This window comes from Antechinus flavipes, chromosome 1, assembly GCF_016432865.1.
Source record: "Antechinus flavipes isolate AdamAnt ecotype Samford, QLD, Australia chromosome 1, AdamAnt_v2, whole genome shotgun sequence".
Lineage (NCBI taxonomy): Eukaryota > Metazoa > Chordata > Mammalia > Dasyuromorphia > Dasyuridae > Antechinus > Antechinus flavipes.
In genome coordinates this window covers 202834185-202851117 of record NC_067398.1, presented here as the reverse complement: position 1 = coordinate 202851117, position 16933 = coordinate 202834185, and positions in this window count along the sequence as shown.

The following is a 16933-nucleotide window of genomic DNA, read 5'->3' as shown; positions in this document are numbered from 1 at the left end:
TGTTTCCCAGTATTCTTTCTTTGGGTGTAGCTGCTTTTATCCGTCATTTATCAATTGAAACTCATTTAGGTCTCTTTGTCAAAGAAATCCACTTCCATCAAAATATGTCCTCATACAATATCGTTATCGAAGTGTATAATGATCTCCTGGTTCTGCTCATTTCACTTAGCATCAGTTCATGACAATTAAGATTCTTAAGAACATACATGTGATTATTCACAACTATCTAATACTAATAAAGATATCCTTCTATCTCTCTATACGCCATATAGCAGTAGATCTATCTCTCTGTGTATATATGCATAAATATGTATATATGTACACATATACATATCTATCTATATAAAACTTAATTTCACAGAGAAGCTTGGAGATTCTTTTTTCTTTCTTTCTTCTTTCCTTCCTCTTTCCTTTTTTTTTCTTCTCCTTTTTCTGTTTCTATTTTAGATGCCTATAGCAGGGCATCTTTTACAAAAGAATTCTTGTGATATTCACAATCATATGCACTACAGCGTAAGAGGAAACCCCACTAATTTTCATCTGTTTCTTCTCAATTCTGACCCCTAAAGTCTATACTGAAAAGACTACTATGTCTCAAAACTTTACTTTTCAGGTTAGAGAAGTATTTAGATCTCACTATTAGTATTTCCTAATGGGAAAAATCATCCATTATCCTGCTTTTGAAACCCTGTATCACCTTAGCTTTTTTAAAATAATGATGGCCTTGACTGAACAGGAAGAAAAACATTCGCTTGACCTAATTAAAATCTCTGATGATCCTCTCCATTACTTTGCATAAAACCAAGTTTGTCATTTATCTATTAAAAGATAAACCTCTTTGGACATGTCTACATAATAAGTATAAAATAAAATTATGTATTCTGAAATGAAGGATGGTGGGAAAAGTGTGGTTTGTCATCATATATAAAACTTTTTAAGACCAAACCAGTTTCAAAATGGGAGCACATTAATCTTTGTTAGTCTCAAGAAACACAGATCCAAGACAAAGACATAGCTAAGCCAAAAAAAGTGAGTCTTTAGAATAAAAGGCCTTTTTTTCACACCATAATTATTATAAACTTCAGTGTATAATGAAACCTCTCTTGTTATCTTGGTACCAGATTCCTTATTCCAATTTTTTTTTCCCCTCTTCCTTTCCTTTACCTCCTCCCCTAGACAGCAGGTAAACCAATATAACAAGCATGTGCAATTCTTCTGTATATATTGCCACAATTATCTTGCTACATAAGAAAAATCAGACTACAAAGGAAAAAAATGAGATAGAAAACAAAATGGGAGCAAACAACAAAAAAACGAAAATACTGTGTTGTGATCCACGTTCAATCTCAGTCCTTTCTCTAGGTTGAGAGGGCTCTCTCAGTAACTAGCCTAAATTATTTCATTTTTTTAAGACAGCCACATCCATCAAAATAGATCTCTAAATACTCTTGTTTTTGGAATATACAATGATCTTCTGGTTATGTTCATTTCAAGTAGAATCAGTTGATGTAAGTCTCTCCAGACACCTCATAAATCATTCTGCTGATTGTTTCTTATAGAATAATCATATTCTAAAATATCCATATATAATAATATATTCAACTATTCTTCAATTGATGGGCATCCACTCAGTTCCATTTCCTTTTCATTACAAAAAAGGCTGCTAGAAACATCTTTGAACATGTGGAGTCTTTTCCCTTTTTTATGATCTCTTTGGTATAGAGACACTGCTACATCAAAGGGTATGCACAATTTGATAATCCTTTGGTCTTAGTTTCAGATTGCTCTCCAGAATGGTTAGATCAGTTCACAACTTCACCAATAATGTGTTAGTATCCCAGCTTTCTTATATCCCCCCCCAACATTCCTCATTATCTTTTTGTGTCATCTTAGCCAATCTAGTAGTATCTAAACGTTGTCCTAATTTGCATTTTTCTGATCAATAAGATTTAGAGCATTTTTCATATGACTAGAAGTGGTTTCAATTTCTTCATTTAAAAATTGTGTGTTCGTATCCTTTTACCATTTATCAAATGGAGAATGCCTTGTATTTTTATAAATTTGAGTCAAAATTTGTAAAAAAAAAAAAAAAAAAAAAAAATCCCAGGTTACTGTTTCCTTTCTAATCTTGTCTGCATTGGTTTTGTTTGTACAAAAACTTTTTAACTTAATATAATCAAAATGATCAACTCTAGTTCTTTGGCCACAAAACCCTTCCTTCTCTATAATCTGAGAGGTAGAATCTCTCTTATTCTTCTAATTTGTTGATAGTATTATTATTTATATCTAAATCATGAAGACATTTCAATCTTATGTTGAGATAGGGTTTTAGATGTGGGTGAATGCCTAATTTCTGCCATATTGATTAACAATTTTCCTAGAAATTTTGTCAAATAATGAGTTTTTCTCTCAAAAGCTAGTCTTTGTATTTATGAAACACTAAATTACTATAGTCACTGACTCTTGTGTCTTGTAAACCCAAACTATTCCACTGATCGACAACTCTATTTCTTAATCAGTACCAAATGTTTTTCATGACTGCTGCTTTTTAATATAATTTTAGATGTGGCATAACTAGGGCACATTAATTTGTACTTTTTTTTCATTAATTTCCTTGAAATTCTTGAACATTTGTTCTTCCAGATGAACTTTGTTATTTTTATAACTCTATAAAGTAGAGTTTTTGACAGTTTGATTGGTATGGTACTGAATAAGTGGATTAATTTAGATACATTGCCATTTTCATTTTATTAGTTAAGCTTATCCATAAGCTCTTGATATTCTTTCAGTTGATTAGATTTGACTTTATTTGTGTTTCTAGTCAGATGTTTTCATGTAGTTATTGGCTTTGTCTTGGCAAGCAGACTACCACATATTTTATATTATCTACAATTATTTTAAATGGAATTTCTTTTTGTATTTCGTGCTGCTGGTATTTGTTAATGATATGCTGAGACCACCAGGCAATCAAAATCCTATTTCAGGTCTGAAATAGGAATTGGTTTTTTATGGAAAAAAGTCTTTGTGAAAGCAAATAATTGGAACAGTTGATAGACAGGAACTGAAGTCCAGAAGATTTGAGTTCATATAGTTCAGTTATTTATTGAGCTAGCTCTAGCAATATATGTTTCAATCTCATTATCAATGTAGACACTGGAAGGCATACTGTCAAGATTAGTGAAATTATAAATAGCATTCAAAACTTTGATTCAATGGATAGAATACTAAGCCTGGAGGGAGGAATACTTGAATTCAAATTAAACCTCATGCCCTCACTAAGTAAAGGAGCACAAATGGATCATAACAGAACTATGGCAGAGCATATATTAATAATACCTAAAAATTAATATTAGGTAATTTAGTGAGTAATTACTCTTAAAGGTATGGGCAAAGAAAAATATCCTATTGAAAATGGCATCAAAGCAACTATGCTGTACTTGCTTTTTGATCTTGAACCTTAACACTCTATAGATCAGTGTTCTCATGTGTAAAATGAAAAAAAAAATTGGATTAGATGAGTCTAGATTCAATGATGCAATAGATTAAATCATCTCCAAAGTATTTCAAGGACTAACATTTTTAATCCAAACTTAGATCTACATTGTTGATTTTTGCTTTTGTTATTGTTTTGCTTTTTCATGTTACAATTGAGAATAATTAGTATCAGTGTAATTTCCAAAGGATTATAATACATAAATTTGCAATTCTAAGAAAAATAAATTCTTAGCTGAGATTTATAGTAAATATACTGTACAAAGCTGATGCACTGAAACTATTTATTAAAGTAATGAAAATGTAGTTACCTTTTATTCAATTTTATTAGATAACCTTTAATATATCTCACCTGGTGTACAAATTACTTGTTTGTCTATGAACTATATTAAATAGTATATTGATACCAATGTGCTATGTTATTTCTGATATTTAATTTCCTAGAAAAAAATCAGGAATTTTGATAGAAATTTTCCTCAGTAAGTATTTGCCCAACTGACTGAAAACTTGCAGGCATAAAGGTGAATCAATGAATTGCCTGCATACTAAAATAATTAGCTGGTAATTTGGGCAGTCAAGTGGAAGACTATGTTCAGAGGAAAAACAAGCTCATCTGAATCCTACTCATATTATACACACTCAAGTAGAAATATAGTGCCACTTGCACATGCTGAAACTAGAATCAGAGTAGGAATTTTACACATTCAAATAAGCACTTGGGAGCATTCTGGTGTAATAAATGCTATTTAGTCTGAAAGACCTTATGATTTGTAATTCAGTCTTCAGTATAGGTGCCAAATTAACTGATAATTGCCCTAGTTTGAAACTAGCCATACTGCCTGATATTGATAAGTACTTGGAAAAATAACATTTTCATAATTGCATGAATGTCTATTAAGTGAAAACCTGTGAAAATCAAAGCCAAACATCATATTGCTAAATGCATATTATTTTATAACTCATCAAGTATTTGAAGATCTGTCATGTGGAAAAAAATTATGTTTGTTCTGCTCAGCTTTATAGGGCATAACTAGGTGCAATGAGTATAAATTGAAGAAAGAAATGTTAAATTTGCTACCAGAGAAAAATTCTAACAATTAGAACTATAAAGATAGCACAGACTACCTCAAGAAAAAGTGAATTTTTTTCACTGGCTGGTTTTACCCAAAGGAAGTAGAATTGTGGTAGGATTTTAAAGCATGAACATTTGTGAACAGATCACTAAAAGACTTAACAAAACCTACACTATTCTCCTTCCTCTTTCCCTCCCTCCTCTCTTCCCCTACTTCTTCTATCTCCTTTCTCTTTTAGATAGATAGATATCCATATACATATATATACAAACACACACGCACACACACACACACACACACACACACACACACACACACACACACATATATATATATATATATATATATATATATATATATATATATATACACACATACTAGAGACAGAGAAAGACAGCAAGAAAGGCAGAGAGAGTGAGAGAGAAACATAGAGAGAGCACAACAAATAATTTGTCTTCTTTAATACTAGATTCTGTAAACAACATGGCTATCAAACTCCATGGAACTTTTTTATAAATTACCTGATATTTATGAATAGGAATATGTTAGTGGTTTTTAATGCTACACTAATGTGTTCTAGGTAATATATGTGAAAGTTGAACTTTAGTGTCCCACACCAACAAACAACAACAACAACAACAACAGCAACAACAACAACAAATAACATTTTTGCTTTGAATATCTAATATTACTCATCAATATATCTCAATGGCTTAAAACAAAACAATATACTCAGCAGTGAAACAAATAAGTTATTTACAAAGTTTTCTTACAATTACTTAGCTGAATATTGAATAGTAAAATAGGATATCCTTGATTTATAAGAGGGTAATATGATTTTTGCTCATACATGAAGTTCAATGTATGCTAGAATCAATGATCTATTTTCTACCAAATTTTTATACCAGTTTCCTGACGGTTCTCAGACTAGATTGTGACAAATAATGTCAGCTTGTATCCATGCCTAGAATATCCCCTTTCCTCACTTCTACCTTTCAGAATCATTATTTTCCTTTAAAGTTTTGCTTGAGGAAAAATATTTATACTTTCAGGACTTCTGGGGGCAGAGCCAAGATGAAGAATGTGACACATGTTTCTATCTGACCTTCTCTACAACCCTCAGACTAATTAGGAAATCCATGCTCTGAATTAGCTCTGGACCAGAAGAACCCAATAATACTGGGAATGCAAAAAAATTAACAGCAGAAGATAATTTAAAGATGGCTAGAAAAAGTCTGTTTCAATTGGAAACAGGAGGGAGGCAGCCAAGGACAAGGCTGAACACAAATGCCAGTGCAGACAACACAGAGCCCCTGGGTGGTACAGTCTCCACATAGCAGAGAATCTATAGGGAGGAATCCACAGGAATCTACAGCAGCATTGACCATTCTGCCCTGGTTGCAAGCCAGTAGATCAGTAGAGATGTTATAAAATATCCAACTCAAACACAAAAGATTAATAGTGAATCCCCAAACACCAGAATCTCAAGGGACCTGACCGCGCCCACCCAGCACCAATGATTCAGCACAGAGCCAGCACAGCTGTGGTAGTTTGGAAAACCTCCCTCACACCTGTATGTGCCAAAATGTTTGTAGCAGCCCTATTTGTAGTGGCTAGAAACTGGAAAATGAATGGATGCCCATCAATTGGAGAATGGCTGGGTAAATTGTGGTATATGAATGTTATGGAATATTATTGTTCTGTAAGAAATGACCAGCAGGATGAATACAGAGAGGACTGGCGAGACTTATATGAACTGATGCTAAGTGAAATGAGCAGAACCAGGAGATCATTATACACTTCGACAACGATATTGTATGAGGACATATTTTGATGGAAGTGGATTTCTTTGACAAAGAGACCTAACTAAGTTTCAATTGATAAATGACGGACAAAAGCAGCTACACCCAAAGAACGAACACTGGGAAACGAATGTGAACTATCTGCATTTTTGTTTTTCTTCCTGGGTTATTTATACCTTCTGAATCCAATTCTCCCTATGCAACAAGAGAACTGTTCGGTTCTGCAAACATATATTGTATCTAGGATATACTGCAACATATCCAACATATAAGGGACTGCTTGCCATCTAGGGGAGGGGGTGGAGGGAGGGAGGGGAAAAAAAATCGGAAAAGAAACGAGTGCAAGGGATAATGTTGTCAATATAAAGTAATCATTAAATAAAAATTAAAAAAAAAAAAAAAAAAAGGAAAACCTTCCTCACCCTAAAGGCAATCCTTAACTTAAAAAAAAATGAGTAAAAGGTAAAGAGGACTCTGGCAATAGACACCTTTTGTGGTGAAAGAGAACAGATTTCAAACCCTGAGGTTTGAGTAAAGGCAGATTATCTTTAGATGAATCCCCAAAAGGTGATATTACCAGGTCCACACACAAGACTCTCCTAGAAGAAATTAAAAAAGGATCTTAAAAGAAAGCTAGAAGAAAAATGGGGAAAGGAAATGAAAAATTTACAAGAGGGTTTGGTAAAGGCATATAACTCATTGAAAGATAGATTTGATAAAATGGAAAAAGAAAGCAATTCCCAGAAAAACAGAATTTGTGAAACAGAAAAATAAAATAACTCCTTAAAACACAAAATTTGTGAAATGGAAAAAGAAAATAACTCCTTAAAAACAGATTTGTGAAATGGGAAAAAATTCCATAGAACACAACAACTCATTTAAAAATTCAATTGGACAAATACAAAAAGTAGTAAAAAACAAATAAGTAAATGAAGAAAATAATTCACTAAAATTCAGAACTGAACAGATGAAATGAATGACTCAATGAGACAACAAGAATCTGTCAAGCAAAACAAAAACAAAATGAAAAAATAGAAAAAATAGAAAATACCTAATTGGAAAAATAACTGACCTGGAAAATAGATCTAGAACATAGAATCTAAGGATTATTGGACTCCCTGAAATACATGATGAAAAAAATATAAAAGAACCTAGATACTCTCTTTCAGAAACTCATCAAAAAGAATTGCCTATATATAATAGAAACAAGATAAAATGATCACTGAAATAATTCACTGAATGCCTCCTGAAAGAGACTCCTTAGAAATAAAGGTCTGATTTTGTCTTTCTATCTGTAGTACCTAGCATAGTGCCTAGTAAATGGGGAATCATGATAGATCTCTGGTTGATATCTTTCTTCCAATTATATTAGAAACTTCTGGAGTTTTCATTCTTTGTTTTATTTTTTTTTTCATTCTTTGTATCCCCAGTGGTTCATGCTTAGATGTGAGTTAGCTATTTTAAATGTTTGTTGTGTTGAGGTGAACTCCACCATTTTCTTTCTATTCTACAAATAGAAATTGTGACAGTGGAAGATTAGAGTAATAGACTAGAAGCATTAGTGACTGAGAGAAGGAGCAGAAAGTATTCCATTGGTTCCAATGCCGGGGAACACTGACATAGATTATCCCTTAGTAGTGTTGACTCTGAACTACAGGTACTATAGAGGTTCATTAATTCTTTCTGGACACTTGTCTCATAATCCAAATAGCTCTGACAAAATACCATGTTTACTTGTTATTGCAACATAAGTTAAAAAAAAATGGGATTTCCTATTTGCTATTAAAACAGAGTAATTAGCATATTTTCTACAAAGATATAAATGAAGCCTTCTAAAAAATATGATAAATCATGAAATGGAATAGCAACAATAGCAGGTGTTTTAAACAGGAATATTCCAGAACATTACAGAATGTGAATTTTTAGGCAAATGGGATAAAATAATTTTACTGTAAATGAGAGTTACATAAATTTGGAGTTATTAAACAAATTGTAAGTGTAACAAATTTAATTTAAAAAATAATTTCCCTTATCTTAGATGCTCTGAAGAAATTTATTTGCCATTAGTTTTCACCATTGAAGGTATAATTAATGAAACTAAAGAAATTTATAACTAAATAAATGCAAAACTAATCTAAGAGCAAAATTAAGAAAAGGAAAAATGACATGATACTGTGAATATGATAATTTATAGTCTTGGTTTACACATGTATTATGATAATTAGAAGTCAGAAATCTATCTTTGCTCGAAACTCTTTTTAAAAGCCCTTGCAACTGTTTGTCTAGATCAATCATGTTCTAGGTATCATTTTCATACAATATCTCTTAATCAACTCTAGAGGAGAGCTTTCCTTCACATCTCTCTTTTTCTCTGGAAAGAAAGAACTGAAGAATCTCGATGCCAGTTTTTTATGTTTTTTTTTTTTTAATGTTCTTTCATTGTTTCAAATTATACCTCTAACAAAAAAAATGCCTAAACTAACATTGCTAAACTAAACATTGTATGATTGTAATTTTTATCTTTACCTAAATTTAGTTGAAGGATTTAATTAATTAATATAATGTATTTATAAATTTAATTTTCTCTACTGGTCTTTCATATCTAGGATTTCTAGGATTCTATTAACCTCCCTAGTTTCTTAGATTTGTCTGATTCTGAGAGGGAAAGTTTCAGATCCCCCACTAGTACAGTCTTAATCCATATTTCTTCCTGTAATTGATTTAACATTTCTAGGAATTTGGCAGCTCTACCAATTCGTGCATATGCATTTAGTATTGTTATAACAGCATTGTTTATGGTACTCTTTATCAAGATGTACTTCCTTCACTATCTCTTTTAATAAGATCTTTTCTTATTTTTGTTTTATCTGAAATAGGAATTGATACCCCTGCTTTTATTTTTTTTTAACTTCCACTGAAGCATAATGCTTTCTGTTGCAGTTTTTATCTTTACTCTGTATGTTTCTCTATGTCAAATGTGTTTCTTGTAAACAGCATATTTTAGAATTCTGTTTTTCAATCCACTCTGCTATTTACTTCCATTTTATGAAAGATTTTATCCTATTCACATTCATAGTTATGAGTACTACCTTTATAGTTACCTCCATTCTATTTTCTCCCCTATATATACTTTTATCCACTCTTTCTACCCTGACTTTCAGTTTTTTTTTTTTTTAACATATACTTTCCACTAGTTTAGCTTCTATCAGACCTTCCCATTTCTCTTACCTTTTTTTTCTATTGTTTCCAACCCCCTTCTATCCTCTTTCTGCATTTACTTTCCCCCTTCTCTTCCTATTTCTTTACAGCTTTTGACTTGTATTTTTTGATATCTCACAGTCATTTACCTCATTCTAGTTTTTAATGTGATTTTCTTCAGTTAGCTTTTTAAGCCTTTTTTTTTTTCCATTTGGTTAATTTTACTTTTTAAGTAGTTTTTTTTTTTCATATAATTTTTCCTTTTCTTTTCCAAACTTTTGATTCTCTCATGCATACCTCTTATTTCCTTTCTCATTTTTCTTTATACTTCTCTTATTTGCTTTTTGAAGTCTTTTATGAACATTTCCAAACAATCTCTTTGGATTTGAAACCAGTTCATATCACTTTTTGAGATTTCTTATGTGGACATTTTGTCCTTATCTAAGTTCGTGTTTTGCTCTGCCCTGTTACCATAATAGTTTTCTATGATAAAGGTGCTTTGCTGTTTCTTGCTCATTTTCTTTACTTTTCTTGGTATTTTCTCTTTTTCTTAACTTGTATGGTCAAGTTCTGCTCCTTGGTAAAAAAAGATGCTGTTCCTATTTCCTGTGCAACTCTGAGCCTTGCTTTTGAAAACAGGGGCCCCTTGTATTTGCAGGGGCATCTTTGCCTGCTCTTTACAGCGACCTGGTTTCCCAGAGTTTCCCTTCTGTGCTGGGACTGGAAGCTGCCCCACTGATTTGCTACTTTACTGAGCCAGGACTGAGGGAGGGTGTTAGTTGCTAATTTGCTGCGATTAGCCTACTCTCACTGCTTTTTCCAAAGTCTGTGTGAGATGTACTAAACACCCTTTTTCACTCTTGTGAGGCTGACCGTTCTTGGAGTTTTTACAGTTTATCTGGAGTGGTAGAGTGGTTTAATTCTACCAGACTCTGTTCAGAGGCTTGGTTTCAAGTGTTTTTTGAGGAAAACCTGGAGAGTTCAAGTAGTTTCCTGGCTTTACTCTGCCATCTTGACTCCAATCCTTGAATGTAAGTAATACAGATTGGCCTGTGTCAGATTGAAATCACATTAACTCATCTTACATATGTTTTGATTTTATAAATCTATACTTGAGGCATTTATTTTTTATTTAGATGTTATATTGTTTATGCAATAAAATCTAAACTCTTTAGCTCTATATTTGTAAATAGCTTTAGCATAAAACAAAAACAAAAGTAAGCAAGCAAAAACCCCATATTTTTATATCATATTTCCATACTTTTCATATTTCCTACACTCTGGATAAATAACTTGATGTTATTCATAAACACTTCTTATTTTTTCCTACAACTTTTCCCTTGCTTTTCCTATTCGATGTTCTTCATATTCTTTATCCCACAAAATTCTATTTTTTCCTAACCCAATCCTCAGCTTTTCTTTAGAGACTTTTCAGATATCCTAGCAAGGACATTCCTCCTTGGAATGTTTATACTACTCCAGTATGATATACTATCAATGTTTTATGGCATAGCATCAGAAGATCTCAGTTCAAGTCTTGCATCTGGAACTTATAAATGTTTTGATCTTGGAAAAAATAAACTTAAAATCTGTTCACTTCACATTCCTTTTATATAAATCAGAGAAGGCAGAATCAAGATGGAAGGAAACAGTCAGTTGCCTGAACTTTCCCTGGTTTCCCTCAAAAACAACTTGAAATCATGCCTCTGAACATATTCTGGAGGGATAAACCCAGAAAGAGATAGAATGAAGCAATTTCATAGATCAATATGGCATGGAAAGACATTAGGAGAGATTATTTTCAGTTGGGTAAAAGGGGAGCTCAATCCAGGTTTGATAGCAGCTAGAGAAGTTAGCAGGAGTTTCTAACTACAGCATAGACCAGCAACTGAAACATCTTTTCCCTGTTTCAACAAGAAAGTAGCATGCCAATATAGCAGGTATATAGCCAGCTCTAGAAAGCAGACAACAGCAAGTAAGACTAAATTTGACTACCCTAGCATAGTGAGCAAGTCATCAAACATCAGAGGTCTGAGCAAACAAATCCAAACCACAAAGGTGCACAAGAAGCATGGGTCAGGGCACTAACTCAAATTTATTTATTTATTTATTATTATAGTTTTTTTTTTTTTTAATTTACAAGTTATATGCATGGGTAATTTTATAGCATTGACAATTGCCAAGTCTTTTGTTCCAATTTTTCCCCTCCTTCCCCCTACTCCCTCCCCTAGATGGCAGGATGACCAGTAGATGTTAAATATATTAAAGTATAAATTTAATACAAAATAAGTATATATGACCAAACCATTATTTTGCTGTACAAAAAGAATCAGACTCTGAAATATTGTACAATTAGCCTGTGAAGGAAATAAAAAAAAATGCAGGCAGGCAAAAATATAGGGATTGTGAATTCAATGTAATGGTTCTTAGTCATCTCCCAGAGTTCTTTCACTGAGTATAGCTGGGTCAGTTCATTACTGCTCCATTGGAAAAGATTTGGTTTATCTCATTGCTGAAGATGGCTAGGTCCATCAGAATTGATCATCATATAGTATTGTTGTTGAAGTATATAATGATCTCCTGGTCCTGCTCATTTCACTCAGCATCTGTTGGTCATTTCTTACAGAACAATAATATTCCATAATATTCATATACCAAAATTTATTCAGCATTCTCCAATTGATGGGCATCTACTCAGTTTCCAGCTTCTGCCTGGAAACTACACAGTTTCCACTACAAACAGGGCTGCCACAAACATTTGTGCACATACAGATCCCTTTCCCTTCTTTAGTATCTCTTTGGGGTATAAGCCCAGTAGTAATGCTGCTGGATCAAAGAGTATGCACAGTTTGATAACTTTTTGAGCATAGTTCCAAATTGCTCTCCAAAATGGCTGGATGTATTCACAATTCCACCAACAATGTATTAATGTCCCTGTTTTCCCACATCCCCTCCAACATTCTGCATTATTTTTCCCTGTCATAGCCAGTCTAATAGATGTGTAGTGGTATCTCAGGGTTGTCTTAATTTGCATTCCTCTGATTAATAACGACTTGGAGCATCTTTTCATATGGCTAGAAATACTAACTCAAATTTAAAAGCCAAAAAATAGGCAAGAGAAAAAAAAAAAGAAATGAAAAGAATATAAAGAAAATGAGTAAGAAACAAAACTGAACAAAGCTAAACAAACAAATAAACAAAACAAAAACCTTGACCATAGAAAGCTACTATAATTACAGGGAAGAACAAAAGATCAACTCAGAAAAGGAAAATAGGCCTATACATGAAATCTCAATGAAGGTTATAATTTTTAAATATCATCATATTAAAGTCAACATTTAATACACCCTTTGTTTTTATATACTACTTCTAATTGCTCTAATAATGATACAGTTCTTAAGAGTTGCAAAAATCCATACCCAAAGAAAAAACTGATTATCTCAATACAGATTGAATTATATTCTCTCTTTTGTTTTAACTCTATTTTTCTTGAGTTTTTTTTTTCAAATTGTGGTGGGAGATCTATGTTTTCTTTAATGACATTTTAGGGAAAGGTTTTTCATAACTTCACATGTGGTTTCTTAATGGGGGTTGAGGGTGGGGATTAGGGAAGAATTTAGAACTCAAAAAATTAAACAATTAAAAGTGTTTTAAATGTAACTGAGGAAAATACTAATTAAATAAAAAATGAAATGAAATAAATGAAATAAAAAATCAGCAAGCATTTTATGTAATAAAGATAAGCTGAAAGCATTCCCAATAAGATAAGCAGTGCAAAAAGGACACCCATTATCATGAGCATTATTCAACTTTGTATTAAAAATGTCAGCTTCATTTTAGAGAAGAACAATAAATTGAAGGAATTAGACTGGGCAATGAGTAAAGAAAACTATCATTCTTTGCAGATGATATGAGAGTATACTTAGAGAATTCTAGAACATTAACTAAAAATTTATTTGAAATAACAACATTGGCAAAATGTCAGAATATAAAATAAACTCACATAAATCATTGGCATTTTTATATATTTTCAACAAGCACAACAGCAAGAAATAGAAAAAAGAAACTCTATTTTAAATAGCAGTAAATGATAAAAAACATTTGAGAGTCCACCTGCCATGACAAATCTAGGAACTCTATGAATGCAATTACAAAACATTTTTCAATCAAATAAAATCTGATCTAAACAAGTGTAAAAACATCAATTGCTAAGATGAACTTACACAATAAAAATAATAATTTTACATAAATTAATCTACTTATTCATTGCCATGCCAAACTGCCAAAAATACTTTATATACTTAGAAAAAATAACAAATTTCATCTTGAAAAATAAAAGATCAATTGTGATGGAAAGTGCTACCCACAACAAGAGAGAGAACTATGGCAACTCATTATGGATCAAAGCATAGTATTTTCATTTTATTTTTTTGTTGTTAGTTTGTCTTTTTTCTCATTTTTTTTTCATTTTCAACTTTTGACCTTATTTTCCTTGCACAGCATGACAAATATGGAAATATGTTTAGAAGAATTACATATATTTAACCTATGTGGCTCATATTTAATCTATTTGTTTGTTGTCTATGGGAAAGGATAGAGGGGAGGGAGGGAGAAAAAAAGTTAGAATGCAAGGTTTTGCAAAAGTGAATGCTAATAACTATTTTGGTTATTGATCCATGCATTTGGTAAAATAAAGACCTATTAAAATGGGAGGTGGGGAGAGAAATAAAAGGTCAAGAAAATCAAAAGAATCAATGAAAAATGCAAAAGAAGGTGACTTAGCCAAAGTGGCAGTCATCGTTTTTATCAATGGAATAGATTGACTCAATAATCAGTGATTATAATAATCTATTACTTGATAAATGTAATGGGGCAGAATTCTGAAGAAATGTGCTTGAAACAAGGATTCTTACAAAAAGATGTTAAGTCACTGCAATTGTTAAGACAATGGTTATCTAGCTTAGCATGTGAGTACTCTAGTTCAGTATGATTGATCTAATCTTACAAGAAATGATGGTTCCCTAGTGATATAATGATTGGTTTATACTCAGTATACTGTAATGATGTAATTGTAATAGAGTATTAAAAGTGAGGACACAGTCAGCCACAGACACTCCATCTTGGACTACCCTCCAGTGGTTCTGCCTCCTGTATTTCCTCCACTGAAACCAAGACGCATTCCTGAGGGCCTCCAGAAAGCTAGCCAGACCCCAGGTGAATGAAAGAGACTGTGAAGAAGATAATAAAGACTTTGGACTTTATTCCTAACTATTTTTGTAGTGATTATTCTGCTGAAATCAAGACTGGTCCCGAGACCTCCAGAAAGCTAACTAGAACATTACAGATAAACAAAAGATTCCAGCTTCTGGGATGACTATCTGACAAATTTGCTGAGAAACCTTAAAAATAGTATGACTGAAAATAGTTACAGACCAGCATCTCACATTTTATAGCAAGACAAGGTCAAAAATCTGTTCATAATTTAGACATAGTAATTATAAGCAAATTAGTAGTGCAAGGAATAATTTAGCTGTTCATGTGATGCAGAAGGGAGGAATTTATTACCAAACAGAAAATAGAAAACTTTATGAAATGCACAATGGATAATTTTGATTACATTGGTTAAGTCATTTTTGTAATACAAAGATAAAAAAGGGAAGCAGAGAGAGGGAAACAATATTTACAAATATTGTTTCTCATGAAGTCCTCAATTTTTTTAACATGTAAGAGAACTGAGTCAAAGTTATAAGGATAAAACCATTTCCCAAATGATAAATTGTCAAAGAATATGAACAATTTTCAAATGAAGATATGAGAGCCAATTATAGTCATATTCTAAACCACTATTGATTAAAAAATAACAATTAAAAAAACTGTGAGGTACTACATTATATCTATAAGGTTAGCTACAATAACAGAAAAAGATAATGGTAAATGCTATAGGATATGTGAGAAAATTAGGACACTAATGCATTGGTGATAAAGTTGTAAACTGATACAGCCAATATAGAATTTGAAACTATGACAAAAGATTTATAAAATTGTACCAATACATTGATTCAGCAATGTCACTACTGGCTTGATATCCCAAGAAAATCATAAAGGAGGCCAAAGGACCCAATGTGCAAAAATGTTTGTAATAGCTCTTTTTGGTCTGGCAAGGAATTAAAAGTTGGAAATAAGTCCATAAGTTGGGGAATGGATGAATAAGTAATGACATATGAATGTAATGCAATAGTATCGTTCTATAATAAAAGATGAGCAGGGTGATTTCTGAAAAGTTTGCAAAAACTTGTAGGTACTGATAATGAGTTAAGTGAACTGAATCAGGAGAACACTATACACAGTAACAGCATGATTGTGTGATGATCAACTATGATAGACTTAATTCTCAGTAATTTGGTGATCCAAGACAACTCTAACAGACTTAGTCTTTTTCCCATTTTTAATTGTTTGATTTTTCTCCTGGTTATACATGTATATTAATTTTTTAAATATACACTTCTTTGGGAATAGTTTTGGGAAAGAAAAAATCAAAACAAAAGGGAAAAACAAGAAGAAAAAAAATTAGGAAAAGAAAATGTGAACATAGCATATATTGATTTACATTAAATTTTGTAGTTCTTTTAATGTATCTAAAATTTATTGGAAGTTCAAAATGCAATAAAATTCTATTCAATAAAGGGCTAGGAAATGATAGACCAAAATTAATTGGAAATTAAATAATCTAATTCTAAAGAATGAGTAGGTTAAACAACAAATCACAGAAACAATTCACAATTTAATCCTAGAAAATGACAATAATAGGAGCAGCTAGATGGCACAGTGGATAGAGTGCTGGCTCTCAAGTCAGGAGGACCTGAGTTCAAATTCAGCTTCAGACACTTGATACTTCCTAGCTGTATGATCTTGGGCAAGTTACTTAAGCCCAATTGCCTCAGGAAAAAAAAAATTGACAATAATGAGACAATATATCAAAACCTAAGAGATGAAGCAATGCAATTCTTAGGGGAAAATTTCTCTTAATAGCTACATAAATAAAATTGAAAATTGATAGAGAGGAGATCAATGAATTAGGCAGGCAACTAAAAAAAAAAAAACCTAGAAAAAGAACAAATTAAAAACCCTCAGTTAAATAGCAAATTACAAATTTTGAAACTCAAAGCAGAGATTAATACAATAGAAACTAATACAACTATTGAATATATAAACGAAATTAAGAGTAGGTTTTATGGAAAAAAAACTAACAAAATAGATACATCTTTGGTTAATTTGATCAGAAAAAGGAGAGAAAAAAACAAGTCAAAAGCATCAAAAATGAAAGAGGTGAATTTATTACCAATGAAAAGGGAATTAAAGCAATAATTA